This window comes from Megalops cyprinoides, chromosome 13 (assembly GCF_013368585.1).
Source record: "Megalops cyprinoides isolate fMegCyp1 chromosome 13, fMegCyp1.pri, whole genome shotgun sequence".
In the NCBI taxonomy this organism is placed as follows: Eukaryota; Metazoa; Chordata; class Actinopteri; order Elopiformes; family Megalopidae; genus Megalops; species Megalops cyprinoides.
Window position 1 is genome coordinate 34,880,110 of NC_050595.1, and position 9,787 is coordinate 34,889,896.

General features: G+C 39.6%; 1 long non-coding RNA gene across 1 annotated transcript; it reads left to right on the top strand.

The window, feature by feature from the left end:
- The first annotated feature begins 1,692 nt into the window (after positions 1-1,692).
- Positions 1,693-2,763, top strand: LOC118788433. The gene is made up of 3 exons (XR_005005402.1): positions 1,693-1,705; positions 1,982-2,137; positions 2,692-2,763. It is a non-coding gene; the product is annotated as an uncharacterized LOC118788433 (long non-coding RNA).
- Positions 2,764-9,787: the final 7,024 nt, after the last annotated feature.

Here is a 9,787-nt window from a genome sequence, read left to right on the forward strand (position 1 = left end):
ACACTTTTTTTGTTTCTTTTTTTCCAGATGGGGCCCTTTCCCTTTTAATCACTTAATCCCACCAATGAGGCTGTGCAAGCACAGGGTAAAGAAAATCATTAGGTTTTAATTAAGTAAGGGGCACAGCCTCGATTTAAAGATGACTTTCCAATGTGTGGAAAAGAGAAAGCTGTTTTAGCTCATTGCCACCCTCAGTTCTGGAAACTTTTCTTCTGCAGTCTGTTGGTCATGTGGGCCCTTATCGTGCGTGCAATGGTAGCCATCATGTGTTTTAAGTTTCCTTCTTCCTTTACCATTCCTCTCTCAGAATATGCCTAAAAGCTAAACTGAATGTGTTTTATGATGAAAAAGGCTGTTTATGACTTACCACAAAAGAACTAAAAGTAAAAAAACAATGTACTATACACATTTAATCTTTATTTTAATCCAATAAACATGCAACCATGTGTGCTTTCCATAATAAAAAGTAAAACATACATTGAATACTACTAATGGTGAAATATTGCACTTGGCAAACATGTGAATGACTGGCTGCAGAAAAAAGGACATTTTTTTTGTAAAAAATCACAAATTCAAATTCAAAGAGGAAGTTTGTTCTGCCTCGTCCTTTCTGATGGCTGAAGCTAATACTTACTACCCCAATTCCAAAAAAAGTTGGGACAGTATGGAAAATGTTAATAAAAACAAAAAGGAGTGATTTGTAAATTCTATTCACCTTGTACTATATTGAAAACACTACAACAACACATTATTTGATGTTTTACCTTGTGAATTTAATTGTTTTTTGAAACTATATACTCATTTCAAATCTGATGACCGCAACACGCTCCAAAAAAGTTGGGACACTCCAGTGTTTACCACTGTGTAACATCACCATTTCTTTTAATAACACTCATTAAGCATTTGGGCACTGAAGACACCAGTTGGTCAAGTTTGGCAAGCGGGATTTTCCCCCATTCTTCCATTATGCAGGTCTTCAGCTGTGCAGTTGTACGGGGCCTTCGTTGCCATATTTTGCACTTCATAATGCGCCACACATTCTCAATCGGAGACAGGTCAGGACTGCAGGCAGGCCAGTCTAGCACCCGCACTCTCTGCTTATGCAGCCATGCGTAATCAGCCACTTGTATGTAACCCTCCCACTAAGCTGACTTTTACATACATGCATTATTGCGCCCCACTACCATGAACACGTGAATAATACACAACAAGGGAGGAGCTTAAGTGGAATGCCCCAGGCAGGATATCAAATTTGGAATTTGAAGATGTCGCTCAGGCCCTGATAACAAAGTATCCTTGTTTAAAGGAGCAGGGATCGGTTACTGGCTTCTATGGATGGAAAATTAGTATTAAGTATAAAATGGCGAACTACCGCACGAGACTGAGGAACATTGGCTGCCCAGAGTTGAGCATCAATGCAGTCAAAGAAAAGCGAGGTGTCATGTGTCAAAGTCTAAACCAGGTAAAGAAGCCAAAGAAAGCAGAAGTGAACTTCTGTCCTGATTACCCAGCAGGCGAGACAAAAGAAAGCCTTGAAAAGGAAAGAGAAGCACTTACATTAGAGGTGAAGAAGAAGAACAACCTTCAGCTAATCAACTGTAAGATGGAGAAAACCTTCGCCCATAGGAGACGGGAGCTTATTGAAGATATGCCCTTCATAGCTGAGTTCATAAACAGATGGCCAGCCCTGTTTTCTCAGAATCAGGTAGAGTTTTTGTTTTTCTTATAGTTGTACATTTATTGAACAAAATGCTCTTAATTTTTGGGGAAAAAAGGCTCATGTATGTCAGTGTAGGTGTAATTCTGTTGAACCAGGGGAAACCATAGAGCCATGGAGAAAATTCCATGCGTGGTCAATCTGTCTGCATTATAATGCACAGTATATTAAAATAAATGCAAACCATTAATATATCTCCTCAAAACTTGGACCCAGTCACAGACTTATGGTTACATGTGACATTCTGTCTCAAATCTGTTTCAGGTAAATGCAGAGTTTACCCGCATTACAACAATCCCCCTGCTGTCAACATTTATGGCTCAACTGGATCATTACTCCAGCCAACTGATGAAGGTTTTCAAAAAGAAGGGAGGGGCAGCAGGACGCAAAATCTGCGAGCTCATGGTAGCCATGGACCAGGTGTGTGTTTTTCACTTAAACCTTGACACAGACTTGAACGCTTAACATAAACTAGAAAAATTGAATTTCCTGCAGAAAACACATGTGAATGCTGCAAGCTGAAGCAATGCTGAAAATGTTAGAAATGCATAACATAGCAGAAAAATGTTTACAGAGAAAACTGACAGAAACAGGCAGAGAAAAAACAGACAAACGGACAGAAAAACAAACAGGCGCAGAAATGGATAGAGAAACAAACACAGGCAGAGAGGAACATGCAGCATTCACACTAATAAGCTGTTCATGTTTCTGTTTTACCTCTACCTCTTATTAGGTCTTTCACTTTCAATCATGTTCAAATATGCTTTGGAGCTGTATCATAATCAAATTTAGTATAAAAGAATTAATTCATAAAAGAATGAACCCATGAGTATCATTAACACAATGTCTAATTCTATTTCGTTACTCAATATCACCTGTTTATGCCAGTTTAATATTAAAAATTGCAAATCTAAAAGCGGTTGTTTTAAAAGGATTGGTTAAAAAAAACATTTGTTTTTTTTTCTCTCCCACAGAATCCAAGCATTGAAGTAAGACGGGAATGCATACTGAAGGCATTATGCATCTACTTAAATGAAGATCCTGACAACCTTGTTAAGAACTATATGGTGAGCTATAACACTGTTGATCAACCATCACTAACTAAACCCTGTGAGCACTATGGTGACAATTTGTGTCCACCTTTTTTTTGGACCATTTTGGCTTTACTACCCTTTCAGCTTGTTCGTGGACAGAAATATCCACGAACAAGCTGAAAGGGTAGTAAAAACGAACAAAGCATAAAGGTTAATATAGAAAATGCAAGTTTTTGACCCTGCTTTCATATTGATATTTCAAAAACGTGTCTGGATAGCTTACACTCAAGTTCTCTTGTTGATATAATGTGTAATTGTGACATCTATCAATGACGGCAGAGACATTTAATTGACACATTATAAATATATGAATAAAAATATATGAATATATATGTGTAATGAAAAATGAACATCAATTGATTAATACTTTTTCTTTCTGCCATTTTGAGGATGTTGGTGCAGTGGGAGAGATGGAGAAAGTCGTTTTGGGTATCTATGTTGTGCTGCGAGAGGGAGCAGAGGCAACAGATCCACCTGAGGATGTTGGCGTCTTGGTTGAAGGATGTACAGTGCTGCAAGACTTGAGAGATGTGGCAAATGGCTGTGCAGCCCTCTTTGGCTTGATCTATTGTTTAAACTTGAACTATCCCAAAGACCTGCGATACACTTTTGAGTTCCTTCAAAAAGTAGTGATGGGATTGGATGGGAACAAGCTCTCCAATAAGGTGCAAGTCCTCAAAAATAAACTGCATGAGTAAATTGCCATCAAGGATTTGGATTGGATTTGTGCTGATTGTTGTACAAGAGAAAAAGGAGCGCTTTGGACTGTGGACTGATGCTGGACTCAACAGTTCAGAGTCAAGACATTTTTTTTGTTGGTCTGTAATTGTGTTTGAAAATTTCACCTGTGGTACATTGAATGTGGAGGTGCAAACAGTGCTCTGAGACTATCTACGATGTACCAGTTACTAAAACATTACAAATTGAAGCATTATCATTTGGGTCAGAGACACTCATAGCCATGCACATACTATGAATGCCCATGCTCATTCAAAACACATCTGAGTCAATGTCATGTTGATGTGTCAAGTACTAGAATTGCAGAACAAGGAGTTTGTATATGCCTTTTGTGCCCTGGAAGTGAAATACCATCCAGTAGAGAGTATTTTTCTCACATCAATAATCATCTGAAGCAGTTGAAGTAGTGAAAGGTGGTACCGTAAATTATGACCATCATGCATCTGAAGACCATCCAGGGGATCTTGTAGAAACTGCCTCAGACTTAGATTGTCATAATTTGATTGTTTCTTGCAAGTTCTCATTTGGTAATTGGCAACTGTTCTTTTGAAAGAGGTTTTTTCACATGTGCCATGTTCAGCATTTGATGGCTTGCTTGAGGAGTTGCATTTCATTTTGACCTCAGCAGCGCTGCCTATATCACATAGTACAGGTTTTGACATTTTCAATAAACATATCTCTCAAGTTAACCATTTTATAGTTAACCAAATGTTTAAGTTATCTATAAAACCTATTTGGTTCAACAAATGTTGACAGGTGTGGGGTTAAGAGTAATGTGCATTTTATTACTCTGATATTACTCTGATTTCCTAATTTTCAGTTTTGTGACTGTGTATACTGTGTATATATATGGAATTATACACATTTTATTTATAAAAGCCCCAGTATTTCCTAATGATTCCTAATAAAGGTTCAAGTGAAATTAAGCAAATTAAATTGTACTCATTTAACTATTTTATTTAGCCAGTACAACTAGGGAGTTGGATTAAGACAAACCTACCACATCGATTATGTTCATCTGTGTTAAGTTAACTGAACTCAATCATATTAAGTTAACTTAATGTGGTCTAAGTAAATCCAACATAATGTTGTTGTGGTTACGCAATATAACAGTATCCTATAGCTTTAAAGAAAGAGTACTAAGTTAGATTTACTAAATATGTGTTGTTCACATCAATAGTCTTTTGCTTTTCCTGTTTAAACAACACAGTTTTGTGGGACCGGTTGACATAACTTTGTTATGTAAGATCAACATTTCATTTCTTAGAGTGTACACTCAAAAAAAGCAAACTGGGTGTCTGTTACCTTAACCTAAATCCAGTATGTAGCTTATATTATATAAAATCATGTTTTAGAGTTGAACATTTCTAAATTATGTAGTTTTAACAAAAGATACAACAATTTAAATTTACTAGACTGATTTATGTTAACACAACATAATTCTAATGGATTAAGACTACAAATCACTTCTGTTTACAACTCCGGAGCAGTAGGTGCAGTAATGAGCAAATTCCTAATCAGTAGTGCCCCTCTTTAATCATGGTCAAAGGTGTGTCCCTGGCGGGCAAAGAGGAGCAGACATTTTGAGATGAGACAGCACATGTGGAAGAAGGTAAGCTTAATCCTTTATCTTCAATTGAAAAGAAGGTAATAAAAGTGCAGAATTGTTATCGACAGTTAGTTATTGCCGCCTTTTGCATTTTGAATGACTTTTTTTTTTTGTTCTGCGTGTTTTATTAGAGTGCATGTCCGACTGTCGTCATGTGCAAGCTTGCAAACTAAGGTTAGCAGGTTGACGGCGTTGGCAGACTCATTTACAAAACCGCTCAAACCAAACACAGTTTTTAAAACGTTTTAAAAATAATGGCGGTAAAGTTAAATATTCCCCCAAGTAGTGTCTTGCTTTCGCCTGGAGTCCGACAAAAAGTCGACACTAACTCCACCTTTGGCGAGCAGCAAGTGTTGTTGTTGTTTTTTTATTTTTGTTTTTTTTCGGCCGCCGCCGTGGCAGGGTTTCTCTGTTAACTCGACGTAAATCTCCTCGGGCTGGACCACTGCTCTGGTGCAGATAGGTTTCTGAGAGTGTAAACACAGCAGTTTGTTGCGCTACGGAGCTCTCCACAGTCTGATGTTATTCATGTTATTGAGGAGGGAGAGAACGTGTGCTACCGTGAGTGTAAAAGTACTGTTGCACTGTTTGTGTGCATTAACGTTAGCTCGTAGCCCGGTGTAGCCACCACCAACCTCCAGGGCACACTTATCAGGTGTTTGTCGTGACATGCAGCTTTGCTATGGATTTTTACAGTATCTCTCGATCGCACTGCGGCACATTCACGCACTTGTAGTTTTCAGTCAAATCAGTCCCTTCACAAACACAAAGAAGCATATTTAATGTACTTGTCCACTGGAAATAATAGAACCAGTCATACATTGGATTAACTATTGTTTTAGCTCTCTTTCTAATATTATGTACGTTAAAGTTACTGTATTTCTCCCTCACCCTGTCTCTCTTTTCTCTCTCAATTCATCACAGAAATTTGTGGCAGTAAACGTGTCCAGTGTCATCATACGAGTCACCACCATTGGCCATACTCCTGTGAAAGCATCCTCTTCTGGCATCATCAAACAAGAGTGACTGCAGGAAAAGGGAGTCATCTGCTAGTGTCAGGTTCAGTGTAGACAGTAAGTTTGTACACAAATGTAGTGACAAACTGTTTAAGATCAAGTAAGGTGAAAAGGGGAAGATGGGAAATGAAAAATGTTAAATGCCCAGATGTTAGATTGTACCGTTGTGTGTTACTGATATGTGGAGGTGCAAGGAGTGTAGTCTATCTTTTTCGACTAGATATGATCTGCTTAAACATTTAAGACTACATCACCGCCATAGACGACTTCACTCATGCCCATATCAAAACTGTCCATGCAATTTTAAGACGCAAAATGCGTTGCGCATACATTTAAGTAGAGTTCATCCTAAGCAAACTCAAAGTCAGGAGCTCCTGGAATTGAAAACATTTTGTTGTCCTTTGTGCAACTGTAGCAATATTTCTACAGAGAGGGACTTTTTCACACATATTGGCATTCATTTTAAGAGTCATGAAACTGTTACCTGTATGTTTGGGGATTGTACTTTCAAAACAAATATCTATGCAACATTTCACTCCCACAAGAACCGGAAACACAACCCCCATACATTAAATGATTTTAAACCAGGGATAGTGACAACAACCAGAGTTTCACAAGAATCAACTGACAGTGCAGAGGACGATACACTTAACCCAGATGACTGTGCAGTGGAATTAAACAGTGCATCTTCAAATAATGATGATATAAGCAAGACCCTGCCTGACATTATTGAGCAGAACTTTGCTGCAGCTTTGCTTAAACTAGAACATTTCGCACATGTGCCAGGCACAAAAGTTGATGAGTTTCTACAGGAGCTACACTATTTGTTGTGCTCGGCTGCATTTCCTCTCACTGTTAACACTATTGAAACTATGTTTCAGAAACATGGCTCCGTACCTGAAAAGTCAGTGATAAAAGAAGTAGCCACAGCCCTTGCCACGTCTCACCCCTTGCTAAAATCTATAGAGAAAGGTGGCTCTTTGAGCACATCATATCTCCGAACCAAATTTTACAGGGAGAACTTTAATGTCATTGAACCCACTGAGTACATGCTTGATGAAAAGGAAAACAAAAGCTTTCAGTATGTGCCTTTACTGAAGAGCTTGCAACAGCTCTTCAATAGGAAAGATGTTGTGGATAAAGTTGTTGAAAATCACAGAGCACATCAGAGTCATGGGGTCACAGGAGAACAGTGTACTTATAAATCATTTCAAGATGGCTCTCACTTTAAGGGAAATGGTTTTCTTTCAGGGGGTGAGTTAAGAATCTTGCTAACTTTGTACATAGATGATTTTGAGCTGTGTAATCCTCTTGGCACTTCGCGCAGGAAACATAAGCTCTGTGGTATCTACTGGACTTTGAGTAATTTGCCACCAGGCTCACATTCAGCACTTTCCGCGATTTACCTGGCAATCTTGTGCAAATCTGATAATGTGAAGAAGTACGGTTATGACAATGTCCTGCATCCTCTTCTTCAAGATGTAAAAACACTTGAGCAGGAAGGAATTTTTGTCCCATTGCTTGGTAAATGTGTTAAAGGCACAATTCAAGTTGTTGCAGCGGATAACCTCGGTGCCCATAGTGTGGCAGGTTTTAATGAAAGTTTTTCTGGTGGGTACATCTGCCGATTCTGCACAGCAACACGGGCAGAGATCCAAACAAGAGATGTGAAATCAGGTTCATTTGATCTGAGGACTAAAGAACTACATGACTCGCATGTGCATTCAGCTCAGCAGAACAGTTCAAGCTGTTTTGGGGTGAAAGGCCCATGTGTAATCACCAAAAACCTTGCCCACTTTAATGTTCTGACTGGTTATCCACCAGATATCATGCATGATGTCTTTGAAGGCATCATACCTGTGGAGCTTGCACATTGTTTGTCACTGCTGATATCCAAGAAATATTTCAGTCTTGAGCTTCTGAACAAGTCTATCCTTAGTTTTCCCTTCAAGTGGTCAGACAAGACTAACAGGCCCCACGTAATTCCACACACATTCTCAAAAACAATCAGGGGGAACGCTCATGAGAACTGGGCTTTGATAAGATTTCTTCCATTCATCATTGGGCATCTTGTGCCAGAAGACGAAATGGCATGGCAAATTTTAATGGTTCTAAAAGATGTTGTAGAGCTGGTGGTTGCTCCAACTCACACAGAAGACTCTGTTGCTTACCTTGAGTGCAAAATTTCAGAGCACCGCAAAAGATACCAAGAACTGTTTCCTAATGTGCAGCTTCTACCCAAACATCATTACCTAGACCATTATCCTGGACTCATCAGGCAGTTTGGTCCTCTCGTTGGTCTCTGGACTATGCGATTCAAGGCCAAGCACAGTTTTTTTAAGCATGTAATTCGACACTCCAACTGCTTCAAAAACGTGCCCCTCTCGCTAGCTTTTAAGCATCAGCTCATGATTTCGTATCACATGAGAGCATCCAGTTTTGAAAAGGGCTTTTGAGCTCACGGCATGTCCAACCAAAGACACAGATCTGATTGAGCTAAGTGACCTAGCAGATGACTACCCTCTGGCAGACTACTTTGTTGGATCTCTCAGAATGGTGGCATTAAAAAGACACATACATGTATAAGGTATGATGACATTTTGATTTAAAATTTAATGTTAATTGAACTGCCAATGAAAATAAGTCTCAACCTTAGATAAGTACTCTTGTACAGATATATTTTTATATCTATGTCTTTATATGTTTTTGTTTTTATTCACAGATTGTTGATGAAATGGCTGCTCCAGTGAAGCTCAGAGTCATCCTTGGAGAAAACGATTCCCAGAGACTGATCCTGCAGGACGAAATCCCAGAGACTATTGGTGAACTTGTTCAGCACATTAAGAGGCAGTGTGGGGTAGAGGACCACTTCAGGCTGCAATTTATGGATGCTGAGTTTGGCAATGAATTCACCAACTTGACTTCAGTGTTAGAGATCCAGGACAAAAGTACCTTAAAGCTTGTCTTTGATTCAGCTCCCGCTGCCTCTGCCCTGCCTGGTGGCTTCCCACCTCCACCCTGCTCCACTCCTGCCACATCATGGTCTGGTGATGACTCATCGCTTTCATTTAGTAGCTTGTGTGACACAGACATCCTGTCTTCTCCTGAGTCCACCCCTTCAAGATCCTCTGGATGGCCTGTTGTTTTTGTTGTACCCCGTTTCCCATATGATTGTCAGCTTCAGCTAGACAAGGCCAATGCGGCATTCAAAGAAAGTGGAACTTTATTGGATCCAGATGTTAGACTTAAAACTGCCATTCTTGACACTTTAGCTGAGGAAATTGTTCGGTACAAAGTGTACCCCTCAGACAGTGAGTTTGAAGAGGTTGCTGAAGCCCTTGTGTCATCCAATCCATGTTTGAAAGAGCCAGGCTCTGCCACTGGATATGGTGGCTGGAAGGTGAGCTTAAAGTACAAACTTGCTAACTACCGGAGGAAGCTCAAGCGGCTTGGATGTCCAGAAGTTGAACTGAATTCCCTGACAAATAAACCTGCAGACAAATGCAGTCCTGCCTATGGTGTGAAGAAGCCCAGAAGAGCAGAAGTAAATTACTGCCCCACCTACCCATCTGGTGAATCTGCAGAGACACTTGAAAAAATAAGAGAGACCCTG